This window comes from Typha latifolia, chromosome 10 (genome assembly GCF_019914945.1).
Source record: "Typha latifolia isolate L0001 chromosome 10, TyphaL0001v2, whole genome shotgun sequence".
Classification (NCBI taxonomy): Eukaryota; Viridiplantae; Streptophyta; class Magnoliopsida; order Poales; family Typhaceae; genus Typha; species Typha latifolia.
This window is the reverse complement of record NC_133095.1, coordinates 9,983,109-9,995,760: the sequence shown is the minus strand read 5'-3', so window position 1 is coordinate 9,995,760 and position 12,652 is coordinate 9,983,109.

Below are 12,652 nucleotides of genomic sequence, written 5' to 3'. Positions count from 1 at the left end.
ATTATATAAATACAATGTCCTTAATACACTTTCATAAGTTATTAGTATGTCTCATGCTCTCACTCACCTCTATTATATGTTATTATCCCTCTTAGGTTAAGTTTTGCCTATTTCTAACACAATATGGTAGGATGCTAAATTTTACAATAAAAATAAAAATAAAATTAAAAATTAAAAATAAAAATAAAAATAAAAAATAAAAAAAGATCTTAAATTCTCCTGTAGATCCGAGTTCGGTAGGATGGGTTTGGTAATATATAAAGAATTTATTAATGAAATTTAGTAAAATATGTAACGCTTATTAATGAAATTTAGTGAAATTTGGTTGCTTGGCATGTTGTTGCACGTGACTACTAGCCAAGCATTAAAAAAGGTATTGGATTTTTATGTAATTGCCCCTAAAATCTTTCAAAATACCATAATTGCGGTTACAATTTTCAAAATATCATAATTACATTCAAATTATTGTCCTCTTTTTAATTAACTTTAGCTAATCATAGTTAAGACACGATTTAGATTAAAAATAGTTAAAAGTCATTTAATATTATACTACAGCTAAATATATCTCATTTAATATGAGATAAAAATTGTTGATAAATATTTTCCTTTTTAAAAAAAAATGAGATAAAAATGCCCCTAAATAAATAACCTCTTCTTCAGCAATTTTTAGGCCAAGTTCATGAAGGACAAATGGTTGTGAAAGTAAATGGCATGACTCTCATTCACATTTTTATTTTTATTTTTTTAATTCCAAGAAGCTTTTGGGTAATTGTATAGGATGAAGTTGTTTGCAAGTATCTCCTTAACAGTTCAATGTATGACAGCCATGTAAACAAAATTAGTAAAATAGAGGAGAAAATGTATACCAATTACTACTAAAATATTTAATATTAGTGTATTATATTATGAGAAATTGGAGAAAACCAAGAAGAAAGTTTTGTAGATACAAAAAATTAAATAAAAATAAAGTGATCTCCTTGTCTCGTCTTATTTTTATGGTTGTTCTGATCATTGCCGCTAGGGGTATCAAAATAATTGAGCAGCTCAAGTTCGGCTCAGTATGAGCTGAATCAAGCTTGAGCCTTAAATTTAGGTTCGATTTGAATTTCAAGTTGAACCTGTGTCGAAGCCTTCGCTAATCCATTTTCATCTCAGTAGTCGACCTATCTCCTCATCCACTATCTCACAAAACTCTCTTTATTGATGCAAAAAAAAAAATATATATATATATATATAAAGTGATCTGGACTTATTATTATAGTTGTTTTGGTCGTTGTTGACTTGTGCCCGTATATCAAATTTACTAGCTTTGATCCATTACAAACTCTAGATTGAAAGACACATAAACATTGTTAGTCTGACTTAGAAATATAGAACTAGTCTGCCAACATGAGGGCTCCTCAATATCCTTTGTTGTGTTCTTAACCTCCTCAACTGCCCCTGACAAATTAGCCCTCCTGGAAAGTTTTACCCCATTTTGTATGCTATTCAAATGCTACTCATATTGTACCAACCAACTCTAGTAGGTAGGTACCTTGCCCAAGACTAAGGAGGTCATGGGTTCAACTCTAATCCCAAATAATATTGTGAAGAAATTATTTGGTGGTTGGTGGTTTGGTAGCTTGGCTCGATTTAATTGATGACTTGACAGTACGGTTAGCTTGGAGGATAGCTTGACAACGCAACGATTTAGAGCAAGTCTCGGTGGCGTTTAGTTTGGAGCAATTGTTCGGCTATGCATACGGCTTGAAACTTAGACTGGGCAGCTAAAAGCTCAGTGGGGCCGAAGTGTCTCTGTATCTAGGGAAGGTTGACCCTTTATCCAGCCTATATTTGGCCTTGAGGCTCATAAATGATAAAAAAAAATGCTACTCATATTGTCTTATATGAACTATGTATTTTCTGCCTCAGCATTCAAAATAAGACTATGTGCTCTCAAATAGAGTTTTTTTTTCCAACCATCTTTTGATTGTTAATGCTTTGATCAGTGTTTGATACATGGCTTCTTTTTTTCATTTATTCTCACATGATAGGATCTTCTATAAATAAAATGTCTAAACCACATAAAATAATCTAGATTATACAAATAATTGCACTAACAATAACATTTTTACCAAGCTACTAATTGATGGAGTCAAACTTATTAATAACATTAACAGATACTTTCATCACCAATGGCCTAGCCTAATTTAATTAAGACGTACCTAATTTCATAATATTATCTAGGGTCGACTTAATAACTTCATGTCTCTTGTACTTTTCTTGTAAATATTTTTTGGACTTACTTTAGAACTTGATGCTACCTTTATATGCACATTAATGAAAATTTATTTGTAATTTTGGTTCTACGAAGCACAACGAGATAATCACCCAAATTAAGTTAACTTATTAGTCTAATTATCTATGACATGAGTGTATGTTGTGTTCGCATAGTGTATGAGTGTTTGTCTTTGGTTAGATCATAGATGCATAAGTATTGTAGTATGTAGGTTTTGGGTAACTTCCAGATTTGTATTGACATTAATAGGCTTCAGAGCTCAGAGGGTGGAGAAGAAGTAGGGATCCCAAGACACTACTAGAGGCACTGTTCGTTATCTGTAGTTTTTAAGAACCCTCGATAGATAGTCGCCGATCACTAGGGGCGATAAAAATTGACTCGATCTAATAACTTGACAAGATAACATGACTTTTAGATGAGTTTGAGTTTAGTCTAATTAGATTTAGATTGTAAATGAGTAAACCTGTCTAATCCTATTTTTGTAGGATAAGAAATTTTCCCTAGGTAGGATAAGAAAAGTTTGAAGTATTATTTTCTTTAGAAAGCACACTTTTCCTAATAATAATAATAATAATAATAATCCACTCTTACCTCATTATTTTTCAACACATTCTCTCTCCCTCTCCTTCTCCTTCTCTATCGCCACCATCTCTTTCTTCACTCTCCGCAGTAATATTTATTATGAACTTATTTTGTATTATTGCGAAATACTATTATTTATATAAATGTATATTTTTGCATCGATTTACACATATCCCATCATGAAAATTAAAGTAGTTGTAACAAGTTATATAATCATCATAATTAAAATCTTTTATGTGTCAATCCAACAAAAAGTGATATAAAAAATCTATCTTTTATGTCTCTTTTGGTAACAATATTATATGCCTTATGTCATATCCGACACGCATTGCATGTTGCGCTGCATAAAAAAATGAGTCTAACATATTATTGTTTATCAGAGTGCGCCCTATGAGTTTGCAAGCAAGTGATTGAGATCCTAAAAATAGGAGTATCTGATTTCAATTCTAAAATAGTAGTAAAGGATAAATATTGATAAGATCAAGCACAAGCGCAAGACTAATGTGAAAAGCATGGGATGGGATGAACTGCTGGATTGATTTCAAAATCATGGCTGAATTGCAACTTATGCAAAGAGCAGACTAATAATGATAAGAAGAGGAGGAAAATAAATGATAAAAAAAAATAAGTAAAAGAACTAAAAGAACAATGAGACGTTAGAGGAACAAATGAAAGGCAAGAGCTTTGAGTTACTGCTTTGCTAGGGTTAGGTGAACCCTACGGTTTGTCTTTACTCCGTCTGTCACCCTTATAGGTGAAGTTGATTCATCGACTTCACCAAAGCCTACCCTCTTCAACCCCTTGACCCTAAGAGGAGAGGGGTGTTGGATACTAAACTAGGTAGCAAGCCGAGAGATCTAACTGCTGTAAAGGAGCTAAATGATACTCTGAAAGGTGTTGAGGTGGATCCAAAGAGTGGAAGGGCTAAAGGTGAGATTATCCAGCTTGTTCAACAAGGAGGAGTACCACTAAGAACTTGGGTTTAGGTGGCTATGGGGAATAATCCGATGAACCTCAAGTTTAGGTCATATCCTCCACGCATTATACTGATGAGAATCAAATCAGATTGGATCGTATCATGATGACATTGGGCTCGATGGATTAAGCCTATTTATCTTTTAATTGATTCATATTTATATAAGCCCTCAAGGCAAGTCTAATTAAATTATAAAAGTTACTAAGACAAATTCAATTAAGTTAGGTACGCCATTAAGGCAAGTTTAATTAAATCATGTAAGCATATAAGGTAAGTCCTAATTTGAGTCACATAAGTCTTTAAGGCTAAGTTCGAGTATAACTTATTATACCCGACCTCTATATATAGGGGTTAAGCTTTTTAATTTATTAATCTAAGCATCCAAGTATCCAAGCATTGAGAACTAATTGAGTTTAGTTATTTTCTTATTATCGTATTTACTATTTTTATTGTAGCTATTAGATTGTATTTATCTTCATTATATATCATAACCATAGAACCCTTCCAAGCACTTAAATCTTAGCCACTACCTTTCTACCGCAGCACCCTACTATATGGCCGTCCACCACCACCCTCGGCCGTCTACTACCTTCCGATGACTGCCACAACATTAGACATTTACCATTTTAACCTTGCTCTACATTTTTAATTATGTCTTTTTATTTAGACATCCGATTGATATAAAACTAGATCCATTAGAACCCTATCTCATGAGGATATCACTACTTAAATTTTTATAATTTTTTACTTCCGAATAGTTTTAGATCTAGTTCGTAATTAGAGCTGACCCTCTGACCTTTATCCACTTTTCTAAAAATATCTTCCAATCTAACCATTCAATCTGCGCAGAATTAGATTCATTAGAAAGATCTTTTCTAGGACTACAACCTACCAAATTCATATCGATCCAATGACCAGATCTACAGAAAACCGTCTTTAAAGTTCCGTATAAATTTATGTCCAGAAACTGATTCGAATCGGCTCAAGCCAGTTCGTATCAGATACCAAGACACATCCTGAAAATGATAAGCAAGGAAGAGGAGGATGACTTAGTTGAGATCGATCTTGAGTTGCTTGTGAAAAGTTGGAGGAATGGAAGTTTGGACTCCATGGTAAGTTCCTTGGTATTGAAATTCTTTAGGGAATTTTAGCCAAATTTGTCTAGTTTTTGGACCTTTTTGAGCCTCTGACTTGACAGATAGTTTTTACCTCTTTCGGCTAGCGTCGGAGGAAGACACGGTAAGGGTATTAACTAAAGGCCCATGTACTATTAGAGGACAAGTTTTAAATCTTATCCCGTCGAAGCCTGATTTGCAACTACTAATGAAAGCAATGTTACTTTGGAGGCTCAACATGAAGCCATGGTAGCTAGGGCTTCGCGGGCGTTTGCAACTATGTCGTCTGCTTCCTCAAACTCGGGTCTAGGTCAGGACTTGGGGAAGGAGAAAGAAATTAAAAATGCTAAAATATCGAAAGATGCATGTCGATATCGAAAAATGATGAAGTTTCAGATGGCATTCGAGGCTTCAAGTGGTTTACTTAAATGAAGGAAGGGTTTAGGTGCAAAATCTAGGTTGGTAGGTAAGAAATTGCGTTGGGCAACTGAAAGGCCATCCTGTAGGCCAGAGGGGAATTCTTTGCCAATTCCTTGATTATGTGTATCAATTTCTAGAATTGTAGGGGTGCTCTTAAAAGTGCAACCTTGAATTATTGTTTTGATTTTATTAGAGATCATAGGATTTCTATATTTTCCTTTTGGAGACAGGGTCTTTTGGTTGGTCTAATTATGCTGTGGAATACATTGGAAATGATGATTACTATGATCAGGAGCATGAATCAAGCTATTCACAATATTGTTACCTTAAGGGAATCTTAGGCCTCATGGCTTATTTCAAGTATTTATGCTAGCCCTGTGCATTTTATTAGATTTTCTCTTTGGGAGGAGCTTTCCCACAGTGCATCCATGAACATTCTGTGGGTGTGTGGTAGAGATTTCAATGTGATTATTAATCCGGAGGACAAGAAAGGGGGCAAGCCTTTTACTAAGGATCATGGTAATAAATGCTTTGCTAATTTCATTTCCCAATCTAACCTTGTTGATCTAGGTTTTTCTGGGCCTCCATTTACTTGGTCTAATAACCGTGAGCATGAGGGTAGAGTTTGGTGTAGGATTGATTGAGTCCTTGTAAATCCTAATTGATTGCACATTTTTCCAAACTCTAAGGTTAAACACATTGTAAAAACTGCTTCAGACCATGCTCCCTTACTGTTAATTCCTTGTCCTAGGGTTCATGAAGGGACTGAAGCCTTTTAGATTTGAACATCTTAGGTTGGATTATCCTGCTGTGGAGAATTAAGTCAAGGATGCTTTTAGCAATATGGATATCTCTAAAGAATTCATGTCCAAATTAGGCGAGGTTCAAAGAAAGGTTAAGATGTGGAACCAAAGAGACCTAGGTAGATTAGAAAATACCCTTGAAGAGGTTAAGAGGAATATAGCTGATCTTGAGGCTGTGGATTCCTTGAGGTCCGCTGCCCCCCACTTGTCATTTGGAATTAAGATCCTTGTATAACAAGCATGAAGCATTGATAAAACAATTGGAAACTCAATGGAAAGTTAAATCCTGGGATAACTAGGTAATGCTGGAGATAGAAATACCAAGTATTTTCACACTACCACTCTGATTAGAAAAAGGCAAAATCAAATTAAATCTTTGCTTTTAGATGAGAATATGCGTAGTGAGAATATGCATGCTATTCAAAATGCTTTTATTACATTTTATGAAATCTTTGGAAACATGTGGATGTTAGTGATGTGGGTATGCACTGGCTTGAATTACCCTATATTTTTGCCTTGTGTATGATAAGAAAATCAGTGATACACTGTAGAGTATGCCTTTAGCTAAACCCTTGGCCTTGATGGTTTTCATGTTGAGTTTTATTGTAAGTACTAGGACTATATGGGGTTGGAGATGTGTAGAGCTTTGCGGCCATTTCAGATTGCTGGTAGCCTCCCAGCAACATGGAACCATACTTACATTACTTTGATTCCTAAAATATCAAATCCTACTAGAGTTTTGGATTATAGAGCTATATCTTTATGTAATGTGGCTTATATGTTTCTTGCTAAATTGCTTGCTAACAGTATAAAACATATGTTGTCGCAGCTCATGTCTCCTGAGCAATTTGTCTTTATGGTAGGGAGACATATTGAGGATAACATCTTACTTGCTCAAGAGATAACCCATTCTCTTGAAGCAAACAAGAATGATCTTTATTATTAATGACTCAACTTCTAAATGGATCAAGGGTAAGTCTGGTATTAGGGAAGGAGATTCTTTGTCGCTTTATCTGTTCATTTTAATTTTGCAAATTTTATCTAATCTTCTTAATGATAGAATTCTGCAGAGTAAGTTAGATGATTTTAATGTCGATAAAGATCTTAAAATCTGTCATCTTATGTAAGCCGATGATGTTATTGTTGTCACTAAAGCTACTAAGAAAAATTGTGAGTGCATTAATGAGGCATTTGAGATATATAATAGCCTTACTAATCAGAAGATAAATAGAGATAAGTCTACTTTTTATTTACCTTCTTGGTGTAATTCTGATTTAGTTAGAGATATGAAAATGTGTTTAAATATTCAGATATTTGGGGGTGGAGCTCTCTCCTAAGAGGTTCAGAGTTACAGACTAAGGAAGATACTACTGCCAAAAGTTGGCAGTAGGCTTGTTGGGTTGCGTCGAGATAATTTATCTCTTGGAAGAGGAAGAGTTGTGCTCATAAATTCTACTATTAGTGTTATTCCTACTTTCAAATTGCGTAATGTTGTTATGCCGATTAGTTTATTGATGATAGTACCATGCGGTCTAAAAACTTTCTCTGGGAGAAATCTAAGCAAGCTAAAGCTTTGCATTTAGTTAATTGGAGTATTGTTGTAATAACTCAAAAAAAAAAAATAATAATAATAATAACCAGAAATAAATAAATAATAATAATGTATAAATTAAATATAAAAAAAGAGACAAAAAGAAAGAAATAAAAAAATATATAAAATATAAAATAAAAAAATTGGTGTTGCATGGCATGAGCTCGTGCCATGCAACTTGTGGGCCCACATTGAGGGCGCCACATGCGCCCACAACCGCTGGCCCGGCCAATCGGGCTGGGATAGCTGGCTGTGGCGAGCCCCACCACTGTCGTAGTCGCCGCCCTTCCCCTCCTTCACCGCCTCTCTCTCTCTCTCTCTCTTTCGGTCTCTCTCTCTCTCTCTCGTCAACATCGGCCTACCGCCGCCGCACCCCCTTCACCGCCTCTCTCTCTCAATCACAACTCTCGAGCTCTCTCAACCACTTCTCTCTCTCGAACTCTCTCTTTCTCTCCTTCTCTTATCGACGCCTTGACTGCGCCGTCGCCGCCGTCGTCTCACCATCATTCGCCGCCGCCGCTACCGCCGAGGTGAGCCTCCCTCTCTTCCTTCTTCTTCTTCTTCTTCTCTTCATTTTACCTTCTCTCGCAATAAAAGACATGTCTAAATCATTATGTTATTTAGTTAATCTAAATTAGATTTTTAGTTTAATTTTTCAAGAATAGAGATATTTAGTAACATGATTATTAGATAAGTGTAATTAGTGTAATTTTAGTTAATTATAATTATAAATATTTGTACATAAATATATTTTTAACTTCATATATTTTTATTAGATTAATATATGTCTTTATAATTAGGTATATATATATACACGTACAACTTATTATACATTATTATGTATGTAATATAATATTAGGCTTACTTAATGTTTACATTACATGATTAAGTAAAGATTATTTTATATGCAACTCTTAATTTGTTTAGTAAGGATAGTTGTCAAAACCAACAAAAAAAAATAGAGGTGGGTGCACGTGCTCTACACGTGCAGCCCCTCCCCTCTCCCTCTCCAGCACGCAGCTGATTTGGGGGGATTTCATCTAATCCGAAGTGGATTAGATTTAATCCTCTCCTAATCTATATTTAGCCCTAATCCTCTCTCTGGAACCCGAAGCCCTCTTTTCTCTCTCTCTCTCTCTCTCTCTCTCCCTCTTTTCTTCCTCCTTCACCGACGGAGTCGTCACCGTGGAATCGGCTAGCCGGAGCATCGCCGGAGCCAGCAGAGACCACCACACGACTCCCCCGTAAGCCCTCTTCCACCCCTCTAATTTAATTAAAGATTAAATAGGTAAATCCGAAATACCTAATTTGCGGAATTCGGCCTCGTCGGCAAATCTGGCCGGCCGGCGGCTTCGAGTCGCAACCGCATCGTCACCGGAGGCTTCGTGCTTCAAGCCAGGTGTTGGAGATGTCTTCTACGAGGCCCTCGTGGCTCGATCGGCGCCGGATTTCGCATCGGCCATCGGTGCTGAGTCTTCCTCCACCTCGTGAGGACGACAGAGGAAGGGTGAGAGGGAGAGGAGAGGTTGAAGGTGGTCGTGAAGGGGTCGCCGGCGGTCACCCTCTCCCTCAGCCATCTTCTCGCGTCGGTCGCGAGGGGGGGAGAAAAGGGTTGGCTGGGCTCGGGTTTCACCCGAGCCAACCACCTTTTCCTTTTAAGTCGGGTTCGGTTCGGGTTTGGATTTCGGATCCACAAACCCGAACCGAACCACTTAAGTTGGTGGGTCATGGGTTAGCCCGAGCCCAATTCAATTAATTCGGCTGGGCCTCGGCCCAATCCGATTTAGTTGATTTCTTTTGGATTGGGTCGGGCCAGCAGCCCAGCCCAATTGATTTGGGCTTATTTTAGCCCAAATTAATTATTCTTAGGTTAAATTGTATAAATATTTTTAATAATTGTTTTGATTAAAAAAAATGATATTGTTATTTATTATTTAAGGTGGTGATTTTTAGTACGTGGGCTAGAGATTTGAGATTTTGGTTGTCTTGCCTAGACTCAGGTGAGTGGGTTCACTCACGTGTTTATTTTATTGTATTTTGTATTTTTGCCAGACCATGTAAATCTTCTGCGCGCAAATTATTTATTTCACCCTCATGTGTAAAAATTTAATTGCTTTATTTTCTGTGTGCATTTAATTATTATATTCAATGCATCACCATACTTCGTGCTAATATTGAGAATTTTGAAAAGAAAATGAGACTAGTATTGATATGACTTAGATAACAGTCCCGGTTTTTCCGTGGTGACTCAAGTCTATTTGGAAGTCCAGGGGAAAGTCCTAAATTAGATCACTGTGGTGACTTTCTTAGGTGACTCTGGCGGGGTTAGGGAACAGCCCTAGGAAAAATGAGAAAATTTCCTAGGTGACTCTAACTTCTCTCAACGGCTAGAGGAAAAGACAGAGTGTGTTGATCACAGGGTGATACCCTCTGATGACCCTAACCGGATCAGCTACGAAGAAAAGTCCCGAGTGTCATCTCGAGGTGACTTCTAGTTGATGTGGATCCACAGGGTTTAAACCCATTGAGACATATGACATTTTAAATATCAAAATGATGTTGATATGTGGAAAACATGCAAGGTTACAAATTGTGACATTTCTCTATTGTTATCTTGTTATTATTTAGAGAGCATGCATATTGCATATTATGATATTGTTACTTTTTGTTTAATTTACTCAGCATTAATATGCAGTAAAAATTTATTTGGTTCGAGTGGATTCCACTCACTGAGCTATAGTTGTTGGCTCACGAGTTCTATTGTTTTTTTGTATTTGTTTATTTATTTCAGGTAATAGTCAGCGGGGCGCCTGAGCGTGATGTACCCGGATTCCACCTCCACTTAGGATCCACCCATTTACCTTTCCGCTCTTTTAGATTTTGTGCTTTAGATATAGAAGTTTTATTTTAGTTTCTTTTAGTTCAGAGACTTAAAAACATTAACATTGTTTTTTTTTATTGCATTTTAGTAATAAAGTATATATATATATTTTTTTAATAAGCAATTTCTCATTTTAATTATTTATCTTATCATCGTATACGTAGAGAGTATTGTTAAGGCTTCGTGCATCTCAAGCATATTGAGATGCATGGCCGGTCATGATTCCTAATTTGGGTCGTGACAATGTTGGTATCAGAGCCTAAAATTTGTGTTATCCTAAATCACCCTTAGAGTTTGTGTGGAGGTCCGGTGGCATCAGCTCAGGTTCGTTATGAAATTTTTTATTATATTCAGTAAAATTATTCTTATCTCATTATAAATCTTGAAGGGACAATATGTATACGCGACGTCGTCGACAGGGAGCTGCGGCCCAGAGTTTATCTCCTGACCGGAGTAGGGAGCAAGAGCCGGCTCCTACTCAAGCGCCAGCTCTTGCACCTACTGCTATTCCTAGTTTGGGATCGGAGACCGCTCCTACCCCTGCCCAGATCCCCACTCCTGCCCCAGTTCCTGCTACTCATACTGTGGTATCGGTGCTACAGACCCTTCTTCAGGCCGTTGGAGGACAGTCATCGCAGACTCCGGCTCCATCAGAGTCAAGGCCCCTTAGTCTAGATAGGGGTACAGTGTTTGAAAAATTTTTAAAGGCATCTCCGCCTGCCTTTAGAGGGACTACTGATCCAATCGAAGCAGAGGCATGGCTGCTGCGAATCGAGAAGATATTGCGAGTATTGGATTGTTCAGAGGATCAAAAGGTTGCTTTGACGACCTATATGTTTGAGGATCGGGCAGAGCATTGGTGGCAGATGATTGAGCGCCAGTTCATTGGACGAGAGAAGGAGCTGACTTGGGGAAATTTTAAGAAGATTTTCTTCGAGAAGTACTACCCTCGGGCTTTAAAGAAAAAGAAGCATGATGAATTCTTTGAGCCGAGACAGGAGGCATGTCTGTGGTGGACTTTGAGGCGAGGTTCACCGAGCTGTTGCGTTTCGTTCCACATATAGCAGCGAGCGAGGAAGAGAAAGTTAGCTTCTTCGAGGGTAAGTTGCGGCCAGCCATCAGAGATAGGATATCATTATTTCAGTGTCAGACACTTCCAGAAATGGTGTCTAAGGCACTCCTTGCCGAAAGAAACATTGGGGAGCTTCGCCAAGAACGAGAACAGCAGCATCCGCAGAATAAGCCGAGGAGGTTCCAGGAGCAAAACAGAGGAGGTGGTCAGTCGTTTGGACAGCCCTTGAGGGTCGGGAGTGGACCAAACCCTTCTGGGGGAGGTCCCAAACAGAGTCAGCCTAAAAATTGTACGAGGTGTGGACGCTCACATTCGTCTAGTGTTGGGTGCAATGGAGTACCACGAAGCTGCTACAACTGTGGGAGACCGGGCCACTTAGCGAGAGATTGCAGAGCACCACGTAGGGGATGGCGTCCGACTTCTCAGCAGGATCAACAACATCGACCGTCCCAGTTTGGCACAGCGAATAATAGGCCTCCAGCAAGTAGCGGAAACCCAGGAGCGAGGCCAGAGAATAAAGGAAGAATTTATACCTTGACCCAGGAAGAAGCTGAGCACTCACCATCCGTAGTGCAAGGTACATTATCTATTTCTTCCATACCAGCAAAAGTCCTTTTTGACTCTGGAGCCTCTCATTCTTTTGGTTCACCTGATTTTCTTTCCTTATTACCTTTTGCACCTGAGATTATGGAATCATGTTTAGCAGTGACTACACCCATAGGGAGGACTATACTTTTAAATCTTATCTGCAGATCTTGTTTAGTAGAGATAGGCAGTCGAAACTTCCCAGGAGATCTTATTTGTCTAGACATGCATGATTTTGATGTTATACTGGGTATGGATTGGTTATCTGCACATCATGCTATAGTGGATTGTAGAATAAAAAGGGTTACATTTTCTATTCCGGAGAAGCCAGAATTTTTCTTCCAGGGTG